This window comes from Theropithecus gelada, chromosome 7b (genome assembly GCF_003255815.1).
Source record: "Theropithecus gelada isolate Dixy chromosome 7b, Tgel_1.0, whole genome shotgun sequence".
Taxonomy (NCBI): Eukaryota; Metazoa; Chordata; class Mammalia; order Primates; family Cercopithecidae; genus Theropithecus; species Theropithecus gelada.
The window spans coordinates 55,522,304-55,538,096 of NC_037675.1; positions in this window are offsets into that span (position 1 = coordinate 55,522,304).

A 15,793-nucleotide genomic window follows, 5' to 3' on the forward strand; every position below is an offset into this window, starting at 1 on the left:
AGTTATATGGGAAATTACTTTCTCCAACCCCACCTTTAATTTGGCTATATCACATGTTCCTGATTTTTAAAATAACACAAAAACCAAAACACACAAAAATGATAGGGATTTTAAAAAGCAATAGAAGTAATTCTTGGACAATTGTGAAACTACAAAAAAAATGTTAACTGTGGTAGAAAACAAAAGTAGAAATGCATTACACATAAAATATAGAAAAATTTGAAACAATAAAAATGCTTAATAGTGACCAATTTAATGAATTACATTATATGCTGAATATGGAGTATCTTACAGACAATAAAATAAGGACAAAGAATATTTGTATGTACTAAGAAAAGATCTTCATGATATATTAAGAACACAACATGAATAGCTTGGCAACATTTTTTGTCATTAAAAAGAAAAATAGACATATATGTTTATGTGTATGTAGAAAGGTCTGGAAAAATTCACACCAAACTGCAATTAAAACCATTGGGTATAAAGAAGGAAGAGAACATTTTACTGGATAAAGAACATTTTACTTTATACACTGTTGCGTGTTTTCTAGCTTTTAACACATACATATTACTTTCTGAATTTTTTTAAAAAGAAAAAAGCAAATAGAGCAGAGATTAATTAGCCACCCCCTTACAGGAATAAATCATAAGGGGAGGGGGCTTCCGGGGGCGGGTTGGTGCCTGCAGAACAGAGCAAGAGGAATGCAATTGACAGGCATCCTGTCATCTTGTATTTTTTGGAGGGAATTCTGAGAATAAAAAGCCTTTGGAAGTTATCAGCGGTCAGGCTGGAGCCGTTCATTTTTCACCTGCCTGTGTTTGTTGTCTGGCAGCCAGTCAAGGGTGCTATTAGCAGAATTAAGATCCAGAAGAAAAGATTATCCCACAGAAGGCAAGATAAGGGGCTGGAAAGTGTGGCTGGTTATCAATATCACAATACCAAACAGGTCAGAAAGGATTTCGTATAGGTTTCACTTGAAGCAGGTAATCTCTGCAAAAATAATGGAGTGCCTGTTCTTCCGAAACACTTCAGTACTGCAACATACTGCAGTTCATTTAAGATAAAACAGCAGTTTTGCCAAGAGTCCCACAACTGCATTAGGCTGGAGAGAGTGCGTAACAAAATGCTGCAACAACGTTCTTTTATTCCCCCTTATTCAGTTAACCTTGGGTAATGAAACAATCCTCCATCTCTCCCCCAGATCATTTTTAATATTTTGAATGGTATAGTTTCATTCACTTTTCTTTCCTTTTCACTGAGGAAAGATCTAAATGAAAGTCCATAGTACAATTCAATATAAGAAATGGGAGGAATGATTTTAACATTGTTTAAGTATTTAATTGTTAGGAGATGTTTAAAATCATGAATAGTAGTGTAGATTCAGAGCAGCAACTTTTGTCTAGGGAAGTTTTGCCACTCTGGTATTGAAACATGTGTTTTCAAACAATGAATTGGAATGATGAAGGTTTTGAGTTCATGTCAGCACTGCAATTTACAAGAGTTCACATGCAGCATGAACTTACATAGCATTTCACCATGTTGTCTATGAATCATTCAATTTTAAGCTCTGCAGCATATGGACAATTGCAAAATGCGGAGAAGTAAGAAAACACATTTGGAATTTCCATTTTATACACCTCATATTCGAAATGAATGGTTTTGTTTCCCCAAATATTTTTCACGTAAGTGATACGGGCTCTTTTTTTCCTTTTTTCTCTTCTCCTTTTTAGAAAATTCAAGGAAATAGATAACTTGTTCTGCTAAATAATTTTTCAATGTGCAGACTTTTATATAATACGTACAATGATGGAGCAATCAACAATTAGCAGGTTATTTACTTTCAGTTGTCATTCCAGTAGCAGTGATGGATTTCTCCATCTAATACTTGATCGATAAAACACATTCCCAAGACATCTACATTTAAGAGAAGTTCTGACCATTGACAGAATAAAAAGAGTCAAGATTATACCACTGCATCATCAATCAAGGTGACCAAACGAACACTTAATGACCAAGAGCTATTGATTTATTAATGAAAAAACAAAACCAATATACATTTAAAATAAAATCGGCTTTGATATTTCTTTAGAATTATAAACTTGAGTCTGTTACAGCAATACATGAAATACTTCCATTTCATCAATGACTTTGAAAAACTATCAATGCCATAAGATATAAATGAGTCTATGCTATGCCCCAAATAAGTAAATATCTTTTTTTTCTTTTGAGAGACGGAGTCTCACTCCGTCACCCAGGCTGGAGTGCAGTCGCGCAATCTCAGCTCACTGCAATCTCCGCCTCCCAGGTTCAAGTGATTCTCCTGCCTCAGCCTCCCCAGTAGCTGGGACTACAGGCACACGCCACCATGCCTGGCTAATTTTTGTAGTTTTTAGTAGAGATGGGGTTTCACCACATTGACCAGGCTGGTTTCAAACTCCTGACCTCAAGTAATCTGCCAGTCTCGGCCTCCCAAAGTGCTAGGATTACAGGCATGAGCCATCATGGTGCCCGGCCAGAAGCAAATATCTTCCAAAGCATTTTTATTCTTTCTCCTTGCTTTATGGTCCACATCCTGAAAAGGACAATACAAGAAAACTTTTTAAACGGTAATGGAACGTTAAAACTCAGTTTTAAACAGTTTGAAATTAAACAATAAATGAAAACATTTTTACTATTTTTTTAAATAACAACAATACAAAAGTATATAGAATAAAAGCAAAAACCTCCTTTAAACACCCCCAGTCTCCTCCTTGAAAATGTACACACATCACACCTTCCTCCTCAGTCATAAGTGTGCAATTTTCAGAGTATTTTATAGACCTTTCTTTTTATATGCATCTGCAAACATATATGTACATATAAACATATGTAATAGGGGAAAGTGTTTTGTTTCAATAAAAATATTATACTATATGTATTGTTCTATGAGTAGCTAGTCTTCACTTAACAATATGTCTCAGGCATCATTCCAAGTCAGTATATTTATACTAGAAGTTGTAAACTAGTAGGCCACAGTTCACAAATCATTTTTTAAATTTTTTGAATTTGTTTTCAATGTATAAAAGTCCACATTCTCCATTTTTTAAAAAAATGAAAAAATCCAGCCACATTATACCCAATTCTCATATGGGGCCAATCAAAAACAGGAGCTTTGTGGTAGCTCCAGGGCACCACAGCTCACACATCCCCCACCCCTACATCTAGCCTGGCCCATTAGACCTATGAATTTGCTATCCTGATGTGATATGTTTACATTGTTCTTTTTAAAGGCTGCATAATATTCCATAATACAGATGCACCAAAACTTATGTAGCCATTCCCCTACTTATACATGCTTTTAAAGTTCAAGCTTTCATGCTATGTTCAGTGGGGCAGAATCAAATCCTATATTCAGAAATGAACTCCCCTAGGCTCATATCTGTAATCTGGCACTCTGGGAGGCCAAGGCAGGAGGATGATTTGTGGACAAGAATTCAAGACCAGCCTGGGCAAAATAGTGAGACCCCGGTCTCTACCAAAAGAAAAAAAATTAATTAGCCAGGAGAGATGGCATGCACCTATAGCTATTTAGGAGACTGAGGCTGGAGGATCCCTTGAGCCCAGAAGTTTGAGGCTGCAGTGAACTGTGATCATGCTACTGCAGTCCATCCTGGGCAACAGAGTGAAACCCTGTAAGAAAGAAAGAGAAGGAAGGAAGGAAGGAAGGAAGGAAGGAAGGAAGGAAGGAAGGAAGGAAGGAAGGAAGGAAGGAGAGGGAGGGAGTGAGGAAGGGAGTGAGGGAGGGAGGGAGGAAGGAAGGAAGGAAAGGGAACTTCCCCCTTTTAAAAAAAGGAAGGAAGGAAGAAAGGAAGGAAGAAAGGAAGGAAAGAAGGAAGGAAGGAAGGAAAGAAGGAAGGAAGGAAGGAAGGAAGGAAGGAAGGAAGGAAGGAAGGAAGGAAGGAAAGGGAACTCCCCCCTTTTAAAAAATTTACCAGTTTATTTTCCTCCACAGTTTGTGAATAGCCTACACCCATAACTGATAATGCCTTACAAAACTTTACAAAAATATAAAGGATTGTTTTATATTTTCACCTTTGAAAAATGATATTTTAATTGAGAGACCAGAGGCCAAGGGATGGGCATGAGGGAGGGGGATTCTAAAAGATAAAGAAAACTCAATCAGAAATTAATAGGGTGGATTCCGCATGTTGTTTAGTAAAATTGAGATTTTTCTCTTTTTTAAAAAAAATATGCATCTCTGGCTTAAAAGTGACCAAAACCCGCTGATTAATTAAGGTATTCTTTGATATCTTTTATCAGCTCTATCTGTTCTTATTCTCTTTCTTCTCTGTTGTATACTCTTTGCTCAAAAAAATTTTCTAAGAGCATATAAAGTTCCCATTGCAGGGCTTTGCAATGAAAACAGAATGGCAATCTGAAAAGTTCAACAGTTATTCCTCCAAAGTCACGCTGTTCATATGAATACAGCTGACAGACTTCTAACAAGAGGGGCAAAATCACAGTTACAATTTAGTAGCTGTAGTATAAACTTGAGCTAAAAATCAAAGTACATGCGAAAGCGATAAACTAGAATTTTTTAAAATGGTCTATCAATCAAAATAAGAAATACACATGGAGTTATGCAAATGCTGGATCAGAGGAACAAAATTTTTGCCTGTGTAATTTGATGTGAGGTAAGAGTTTTCCTGCTCCAAATAAAAAGTAGACACTGAGACAAAATGTGCCTACCCCCCATGGTTTTTTCTTCCTATTCAAATGATCAGAAAATCCCCAAACTTGCCAATTTTTTTTTCTAGTGGGCTACAGAAAACACAAAAGTAGAGAAAAATTTACATATAGTGAGTTTTCATGGGAGTCATATTTATCTGGAGGATATTTATCAACCAGAAATAAAGCAAAGTTTATCTGTCTTTTCACCTAAATTGAACTTTAATTATTCTTTGCCTGTAGGTGTGATACTTTGAAATAAATATATGCATCTATTGAATCTCTTCCATGTGCTGAGGTGTAAAGAATATTCTTCTCTGACTATTTCAATAGAAAATGGCCATTATCTGAAAGCCTTATGAATTCAGCAAATAAAGTATTGTTAGAACAAGCTAATTTGAACAAAAATTGCTTATCATTTTTAAAATAAATAATCTGTGCACTTTTTTTTAGTCTTTACTGCTTATTTGAGCTATTAAAGATATTTCCCAGATAAACTAAAATAAAACTTTAAGTTTTACACAAAAGGCATCTTACACTCCTAACAGAAACTGAGAACATTGTACTTTCTGGTGAGATCACTCAGATTCCCCAGCTGATTTAAAAGGTACCCTGTGTAGGGCTGCTCTGCTGCTCTGGGGTGTGTATAATACAACAGTCCCTTTAAAACAATAACAGAAATGCTTGCAATTCCTTGCAATAGTCCCTTCCCCATCCTTCGAGATTACAGATAAACTAAGTCATCACTGCATGTTATCTTTAACCAGATTCTCATAATATCTGCTCCCTTCCCATTATTATTGTCCAACACATCTCAACAGAGATTTTGTTTAAAATTACAACCCCTATGGTATTTCAGTAGCAGCAAATTTGAGAAAACTGACTGCAAAAAATCAAAGTCCCAGAGGGTGATGCAGGATTTGGGTGTACAGTGAAATACAGCAGATTCCCTAAACTATGCAGGTCTAGCAAAGCCTGTGCCTCCCAGGTGCTCTGATCTGCCTTTCTGGTCAACATTCACAGTAGCTGAAGGCAGACAATCTTATCACTGAGCAATCATCACTGAACAATCATGCATAGATTGGTGCCTATATGTGCCAAGTACTATGTTAGGTACTTGAGGTATAAAAATGGGTAAGACACAAGGCCTGCTGTAAGGAAGTTCACAGTGTGGGATATCTGGGCAGACCAGACTGATGAAAATACAACTACAAGGCATGCATCGTAGCTGGTGCCAAAATAGAAACATGCACAAGAGAACACAGAAAAGGGACTAACTCTGCTTTTGGTGGAGAAGTGGTGAATGATCAAGGAAAGCAACCAGACCAGACCTGTTATGATAAGGGCAAGAATAGTTCCCTTTTCATCCAATTCTGGTGTTTGCTGATCCAGGAGCCATCTATTGATTCCTGACAGAGGTTTGCAGGTTGATATCTCAAAGTTCTAACAAATACATAGATCTCCTAGCTTTTAAAGAATGTGTTCGCATTTTCTAGCTATCTTACAGTGATTTCACTATTTGACAAAACTGAGTAATGATTTCTTTTCCCATCCTTTAGGCTGCAGTAAAAACAGTCAGGGATGGAAAGCTGCCATCTCAAGATCCCTCTGCTTGCGTATTGTCCAGAAACACCTGAACACTTATGTGTACATTTTTACTTCAACCTTAAAAAGCATGTGCACATATGTAAGTTCCAAAGGCTTATGATGAAAGTAGGAACACAGAAATATGTTCAGACAGGTTTTATGTTCCTTTCGAACACTGCTTTCTGATATCCAGATTTAGCCAAGTTTAACATATCCTTGAACTCACAGATATATCTCAGGTGGCAGCCCAATAAATCCCTGCATAATTTTCCATTGAGCTTATCTGATTAGACTGTACATTTCTAAGATCTTCATTAAGAAATAATGTTAGATAAAGTGGCCCATTTTATACTACCAAAGAAGCAGCCCGTATTTATTGTAGGAAAATCTCAACAGTCGGACATCCATAGGTCTGTGAATTCTCTCCTCAATCATAGCTTTAAATTTCTACAACTTTTAGTGTATGCAAAACACTACATTGTCTGTTCCTTTTAAAGCAAGTTAAGTAGGAGGAACTAAGAGTTTCTAGGAATTATAACATAGAAGATGATATTATCGCACCTCAAAAATGCAAATCTAAAAACGAGACACTTTCTTTGTTGCCTGTTAAATTACTGGGGATTTAAAATGTAGCAATAACCAGTATATACAAGCATAGAGAGAAACCAATACATATATACTACTAGTAAGGGTTTTCATTTGCTTCACTCTTTTAGAGGCAATTTGGCAACGCATGTAAAAATGTATATACTATTTGAGCTACCAACTCCATTTCTGGGAACTTATCCCTATAACAGAATCAGAGATGCACTTTCAATATACTTCAAAAACAGCTAAATGTCCAACATTTAGAGATCGACTAAATAATGTCTGGCACATGCTTACACTAGAGCATTATCGTGTTTTTAAAAGAATATTTAATAAAACAGAAAATACTTGTGAGGTTGTTATAGTAGAAAAACACAAATTACAAAACACCAAGCATAGCATGATTACATTTTCAATACATATACATATACTCATGTAAGTACAAATATCCAAACAAAAAATAGATTGAACATGAACATACTAAAATATTAATATTATGTGTATTACATGATATGACATACAGTTGTCCCTCTGTATCTGCAGGGGATTGGTTCCAGGACCCCCCTCAGATACCAAAATTTATGAATTCTCAAGTCTCTAACATACAATGGTGTAATATTTGCAGATAACCTACACACATTCTCCTGTATTCTTTAAATCATCTCTAGATTTCTTATAATATCTAATATGATGTGTTGCGCCATGAAAATAGCTGTTATACTGCATTGTTTAGAAAATAATGACAAGGAAAAAAGTCTGTAGATGTTCAGTACAGATGAAATGTTTCTGAATCATTTTGATCCATGGTTGGTTGAATACATAGATATGGAACCCACAGACACAGAGGGCTGACTGTGTATCACATCATTTGCAATAATACATGTATACATGTTAGCTTAAAAATCAGATTTTACTGGAGAGCACACAGCAATATCCTGGTAGAAAGTGGCAACGTTGAAATTTGTTTTACTTACACACATCATTTCAAGCACTTTGGGGTATAAACAGTCTGATTTCTTAAAAGAAGCTTATTCTATAATGTAAGATAGTCAACACACAATTTATCCTTGAAATAAAAAGGATATTTTCACTTTTTCCTTTCCCACCCTACTGAGAACACACTTATACAAAACAAAGATAAATAGTGTGTTGGCACAACAGTTACCTTTATGCTTCTAGAACCCTGGTGGATGAGATTAATATCTTTTGTTCATACCCACCCTAAGTATCAGCAACCTACTTGTAAGTTAAGCAGAGTATGGGTTCTATGACAACCACTAATCAGGATAGGCTTTCTCCAGAGGTGAAACTCAAAGAAATGACTAACTAATTAACAAGAACCTAATTCAGATATGCCAAGAAAGAAATATTATACATTTCTATTTATTTCCATTGCACTTCTTATATAAGCACAGTCATATACAATTTCCCAATATACTTCCCTTGCAGTGTAATTACAAAATTGTAGTAACACTGCCAGATCTAAAATGAGAGGAGAAATGGCTCAGCAAGGACATAAACAGATATTCAGTGATTTTTGTGCGATCAAAGCACTGAAAAATAGAAGAGGTCCTGGAAAATACACACCTGGTGACTATCTGCCCAAAATTTGGTAACAAAAGATAGATAATAGTGGTTGCTTAGCAGCTGTTGTTTTAAGAACAAAAACCTGTTTCTCATCATATCATCCTTAATTCTTGACAAAGAGAAGTGCCACAAACTTTTGACTCTGCTAGGGGTGAGATTTAAGTGAAGTGTCAATGTTATCTTTTAAATGTTTCGTTTCCAGATAAGCCAGATCCTTAAGAGCATCCTAAAGTGTGATTACAAGGCAATTAGTTCACCTTTTTCCCTTGGGAAAAATAATCTTCACAAAACACCTTCATGTGTGTTAGATCTATTTGTTGAAATTTCCCATAATTAACACAAATTTGAGCCCCCCAAAATGATAAAGATGGTTATCTTAAAACTCCAGTATATGGGCCAGGCACAGTGGCTCATGCCTGTAATCCCAGAACTTTGGAAGGCCGAGGTGGGCGGATCACAAGGTCAAAAGATCAAGACCATCCTGGCCAATGTGGTGAAACCCCTTCTCTACTAAAAATACAAAAATTAGGTGGGCATGGTGGTACGCACCTGTAGTCCCAGCTACTCGGGGAGGCTGAGGCAGGAGAATTGCTTGAACTGGGGAGGCAGAGGTTGTAGTAAACCAAGATTGTGCCACTGTACTCCAGTCTGGCAACAAAGTGAAACTCTGGGTCAAAAAAACAAACAAAAAAAAAGTCCTCCAGCTTACAGACATTTCACTTGGAGGAGGTCATGGGTGTTATGCTTTAAGAGGGACTGCAGCAGGAGTGGGTGACCCCCTCCGGGGAAGTCAGTCTCCCTTTTGGCCTCAGAGAGAGGAGAGGTGGGGATGTGACCATCCAGTCTCCTTCCTTGCTACTCATTGGCCTCTTTCTGCCTCTTTTTGAGTAGAATTCCAATCTATTTAGTATAGATTTAATAAAGCATTTCTATTCACAACCTCTTCTTCAAGGATGTACACCAAGAAACCAATGGATGCTCAAACAGAACTGCAAAATTGTTAAGGAAAATAAGGGAAAATTTGACCCAACATATAAATCTCCTGTTATATATCATTTCTGTGATAAATCGATACTCAGGTATGCAACTTTATTCTTTGAGGTTTTCTATGGCCTAAAGAATAGGCTGCAAGCAAAGATCTGATATCCCTGAATTAATCCCTGAACTAAACACCATAAAACAGAAAACTAAATTAGACCAATTTCTAAATAACCCTTTATAAGTAGTAAAATATATTTAAAACATTAAACAAAAATGGTAAGTTAAGCAATGGCTCCTGGGCCTCTCTGAGGCCCACAGTTTAATGTCTCTCAAAGGATGCAGCAATTTGCAGGTATATTCTCCAACAACAAAAAAAAAAATGTTGGCTTTAACTCAAAAGTTAACCTCGGGCCTCATATATTCCAAATTTCCTTCTGACAAGCAGCAAGGAAGAAAACTTGTCCACTTAATTACAGAGGAGGAAAAACTAATACAAACTTATTCATATATCTTCAGTAAGAGCCCCCAAAACAATTAAGGTGAAGAAGGGACATAATAACATTCACAGTGCTCCCATTGTTTGCAATGTCACAGCAGAAAACAAAAAAAAATGCCCCAACACTGAACCCCTAGATACAGCTTTCAAGGCATGAAGATCAATGCCGAAAATTCAACAAGTATATCAGGATCACCTCCCCACCACCATCGCCACACACACACATATCACCATTTCACAATTTCCCTCCATTTATGTACTTAGCAAGAACTTGTTGAGTGTGCGCCAGGCATTGCAATTAAACTGTGTATCAGTGAAGATTTTAGGTTACAAACAACAGAATCTACTCTGGCAAGGGAAAAAGAATTTATTAAACAGTATTAAGTATCTCAAGACTCTCCAGAAGGGCAAGAAAGCCAAACCCTGAAGCTACACCACCAGGAATGATGCTCAACCATAGCCCTGACGGAAAACACTGATTATACCAATACTCAGCACCTATGACTCTTAGGACTGGAGGCAAGGAACTCCACCAGTGTCCCCTCCTGCATTAGGTTATTCTTGCACTGCTATAAAGAAATACATAAGACTGAGTACTTTATAAAGAAAAGAGGTTTAATTGGCTTACAGTTCTGCAGGCTGTACAAGCATAGTACCAACATTGCTCAGTTCCTGGGGAGGCCTCAGGGAGATTTTACTCATGTAAAGCTCTGTTGGGGCTCCACCTCTGTGACAGGCTCCTTCTTGGGCCCCCAGACTTCCTTAAACATCCTCTGAAATCTAGGTAGAGGCTGCCAAGGGTCAACTCTTGCACTCTGCACCCACAGGCTTAACACCACGTGGAAGCCATCGAAGCTCACAGCTCACATTCTCCAAAGTGGCAGCTCAAGCTGTACTCAGGCCCCTTTGAGCTCTGGCTGGAGCTAGAGTGGCCTGGATGCAGAAACAGTGTCCCAAGGCTGCTCAGGGCAGTGAGACCCTGGGTCTGGCTCCTGAAACCATTCAATCCTCCTAGGCCTCAGGGCCTGTGATGGGAGGAATAGCCTGGAAAATTTCTGGAATGCTTTCAAGGTCCTTCCACATTGTCTTGGATATTAGCACTTAGTTCCCTTTTACTTATGCAAATATCTCTAGGAAGTGGTTGCTCTGCAGCCTGCTTGAATTCTTCTCCTGTAAATACTTTTTCTTTCTTTGCCACATGACCAGGCTGCAAAATTTTTCAAACTTTTACACTTTGCTCCCTGTTTAAATAAAAATTCTAACTTAAAGTAATTTCTTTGCTTCTGCATCTGAGTGTAGGGTATTAGAAGCAGCCAGGCTACATTTTGAACATTTTGCTACTTAGAAATTTCTTCTTCCAGGTACCCTAAATCAGTGGTCCCTAATCTTTTTCATACTAGAGGCCAGTTTTATGGAAGACAATTTTTCCACAGACTGGCAGCGGGTAAGGGGAACGGTTTGGGGATGAAACTTCCACCTCAGATCATCAGGCATTAGATTCTTATAAGGAGTGTGCAACCTAGATCACTCAAATGTGCAGTTCACAATAGGGTTCATTCTTCTATGGGAATCTAATACCACTGCTGACCTGACAGCAGGTGGAGCTCAGGCAGTAATGCTCACTCACCCACTGCTCACCTCCTGCTGTGTGCCTCAGTTCCTAACAGGACACAAACTGGTACTGGTCTGCTACTTAAGGGTTGGAGACCCTTGCCCTAAATCATCACTGTTAAGTTCAAACTCCCACAGATCCTTAGGTCATGAACAGAATGCAGCCAAGTTTTTGCTAAGGCATAATAAGAGTGGCCTTTGCTCAAGTTCTTAATAAGTCCTTTATTTCCATCTGAAACCTCATCAGCCTGTACTTCACTGTCCATATCACTATCAGCATTTTGGTCACAATCATTTAACCAGTCTCTAAAACATTCTAAAGTTTCCCTCGTCTTCCTGTCTTCTTCTGAACCCTCCACACTCTTCTAACCTCTGACCATTACCCAGTTCCAAAGCTGCTTCCACATTTCCAGGTATCTTTATAGCAATGCCCACTCCTTGGTACCAATTTTTTGTATGAGGCCATTGTTGTGTTACTATAAAGAAATATCCACAACTGGATAATTTATAAAGAAAAGAGGTTTAATTGGCTCACAGTTCTGGAGGCTGTACAAGCATGGCACCAACACTGCTCCACTTGCAGGGTAGCCTCAGGGAACTTTGACTCATGGTGGAGGGCAAAGCAGGCGCAGGCATCTCATATGGCGAAAGCAAGAGCAAGAAAGAGAGTAAAGCGGGAAGTACCACACACTTTTGAACAACCAGATCTCGTGTGAATTCAGAGCGAGAGCTCACTTATCACCAAAGATATGGCCATGCCATTCATGATGAATTTGCTCTCATGACCCAAACACATCCCACCAGGCCCCACCTCCAACACTAGGGATTACAATTCGACATGAGATTTGGCAGGGACATACATTTAAACTATATTACCTCCCTTGTCTAACTCCACTATCAACCTTAATGGAAGACTGATTCTCTTTCATATAGCCATCTCTTCGCTTGGCTCACTCCAAATTCACCTTTCATGGGCCATGTGGTCATAGAGCCAAAGTTACAGCCCTGCCCCCTAGCCCCAAAGGAACCTGACATATGCATTTTCTGGCTTCTACCTTGAAAAGGTAGGTCTCATAATATGGTAAATAACCAAAAGTTTGGCTGAGCACAACTGTTCACTCTAAAGAATGACATAGTCTGCCAATATGAAGCACTCAATGCAGTATAATAACATATGAACAAAAGCCAAAACCAAAAGACTCTATGCAGTGATTATCAGGCATCATGCAGACCTTTCTGAATAGTGGTCTAATTAAAAATATTTATATGCTAAACAATATGTAAGGTTTACGTGATTTGAGATTTTTATTCCCTAGAGAGTCATCTTCTCTACCTATTTTCACAGATTCATACTTGACTTAAATCAGCCCAGTTTTTGGCTATGGGCTAATTATGTTAAAAAAATAGAAAGCCATTCTATTTTAAAATATTTATTAGATAATTTTGTGCTAGTTCCTGGGACTCTGCATACAGCCTCAATGCAGAGAAAATGGGCTTCGAAGCCAAACATACCTGGATTCAAATCCCACCTCTACCATTACTAGCTGTGTGTTCTTGGGCAGGCTATTCACTTCCTTAAGCCTTAGTTTCTGCTTCTGTGTTACATCTAGTATGTATATTTGTTTAGAAAAATCAAAAAGAAACAAGGTACAAATATTTAGCACTGCTGGATATTATTGATGCCATTATTTCATCCTTACAATGGCACTGTGAACACTGTTATTCCCATTTGAATTGATAAAGAAGAATCTGAAGCTCAGAAAGCTGAAGTCACTTGCCCAAGGTAATACCAGGGCCGTGTTGGGGTTTGAACCCAGGTTTTCTAATGTCATGTCACTTGCTAAGGCTTAAAAGCCATTACAAATAAGAAGAATACAATGACTACTGTCAACTTTCAGAAATTCTTCACTCTACCTATTCTGCAAAATTGTCATTTTTTTTCCATTTGCTAGCAGGAAAAAAAAGTATAAATAAACAAATAAGTGAATGCTTTTCCCCCAGTCTTTAGGGCCCCAAATATTTAGGACTAGAAGGAAATTTAGAAACCAGTCTTTCTAGCTTCCTGAAACCTATTTCACCCTAGGGCCATTTTATCTTTCTTTGGGTTTTCCCTGGTTTCTTTTGTTTCTTTTTGTCTTCTGTCATTATAGGCAGGACTTGGAGACAAAAGTAAGGCAACCACAAAACCCTGAGTGTCATCCAAGCAAAATGCAAGAAGAGAGAGAATGTGCCTCTTGCTCAATTGGTGGCACTTGTAGCTATTGGCATTTTCAACACTGGTATTTCCCAAAGAGTATTCCCTGGAACACCTACTTTCTCAGGATGCTAGTAGATATTCCGTAAAGAAATTATTCTTTGGTCAAGTAAGCCTGGAAAATGTGGGAGTAAACAAAGCTAAATAGGTATGCTCAGAACTTTTAATGTGCTAATGAACATGATGAATCCACAAAATGAAGTTACTGTATGGAGTGTTGAATTTTTCAGCCACAGAACCTTTTTTTTTCCCCAAGGAATCTAACAGGACTAGAGAGCTATAGGGCATATGTGAGAAACACTAGGAGAGGAAAGGAATTTGTCATCAGAATACACAGAAAAAAATGAGCTAATTCCAACGTGACAGGAAGCTTCCAGCACCAGACAGGGAAGAAGGAGTTCTGATCCTCTGGCTCAAATATCCAGCCTGCTTGGCAAGAATTCTGATGCTGTGGGTGGATGCATCAAGTTATATGGCTTGATGTGCTTGTTATTAATATTGACAAGCTCACTCTCCATGCTCACTATGCAACCTTTTGATAATATTATAGCTTCCTCCATAACCTTCCTACAGAGAGAAGTGCTAGGCAAGCTAGTATAAATCTCTAGTGCACTTAACAGTTATATTTATTGTTGGAAAGCAATACAAATATTTCATCCAGCCAACAAAAGTATCTAGCTAATTTAACAGATAATTTCTCAGTATAAGTCAAATCAGCATCACTTTGATTTACATGACCTTCTCTGAGTTTTGTGGGCACGAGACAGTTAGTCTTCAAGAGTTCCTAGGTACTGAAAAAATCTGTTTCCAAATCTGCAAATTTTAAGACTAGATAGAACCTGGGCCCTATTGCCTTTGAGGTAATGCGACCTTGACACTTTGCCTGGGAAGCATCCCTTTGAGGGTCTACAGTGCTCTTTTAAGATTAGACATTAAGGTCCCTTATGTTTTATAGCTGTGACTTGTCATTCCCTATACCTCAGAGTCTTAAAGAAATAGCTTCAAAATGAAATAAAAATCCAGTTTTCCTGATTTGTCTTACGCACTATCTCAGTCCATTTTCTGTTGCTTATTATAGAATACCAGAAACTGGATAATTTGTAAAGAAAAGGAACTTATTTCTTACAGTTATGGAGGCTGGGAAGTCCACGGTCAAGGGGGCTCATCTGGTGAGAGCTTTCTTGCTGGTGGTGATTTTCTGAAGAGTCCTAAGGTGGTGCAGAGCATCACATAGTGAGGAGGAGCTGAGTGTGCTAACGTGCTAACTCAGATCTCTCTCCCTCTGCTTATAAAACCACCAGTTCCCCTCCCATGATAACCCATTCATCCATTAACCCATTCATCTATGAATGGATTCATCCATTCATGAGGCCGGAGCCCTCATGACCCAATCACCTCTTACGGCCCCACCTTTCAATACTACCACACTGGGGATTCAATTTCCATATGAATTTTGGAGGGAACAAATATTCAAACTCACCAAAGAGCAGTTCTAGGGTTCAAGCTTTGAAGGTATGTGCCCAGCCAAGCACAGTCCTTTTACTCTAACTGGCAAAATCTCCACAATGAAAACCAGAGGAACTCCTGCATACCACATAGAAAAAGCATACATCCCATCCTGCAGACAGGGTCAATCTTCCCTTGAATGTGCCAAGCTTCAAGTTGGAAAATCCATGCAAGGATCCAGCTCTGTACCAGTCAGCTCTGCCCACAGGGATGCCTGGATTGTGAATCTCTCTTGGAGAGGGGCTTACATTCCTCCTTTGAACAGGCACACCTGTTTTCTCTACTAACTCCACTGCTTCAGTCACTCATGCCCTAGGGAAAGCAGTTGTAAGAAATAGCAGATGCAGAATTTACACAGCGGAGAACATTCCATCCCTTCAGTTTACAAATTCTGCAGAAAACGACCCAAGCGGTGCAGGACTATTTTATGAACTGTGACCTCAAGCCACTCATTGAAAATGCAGTTACTATCAAAT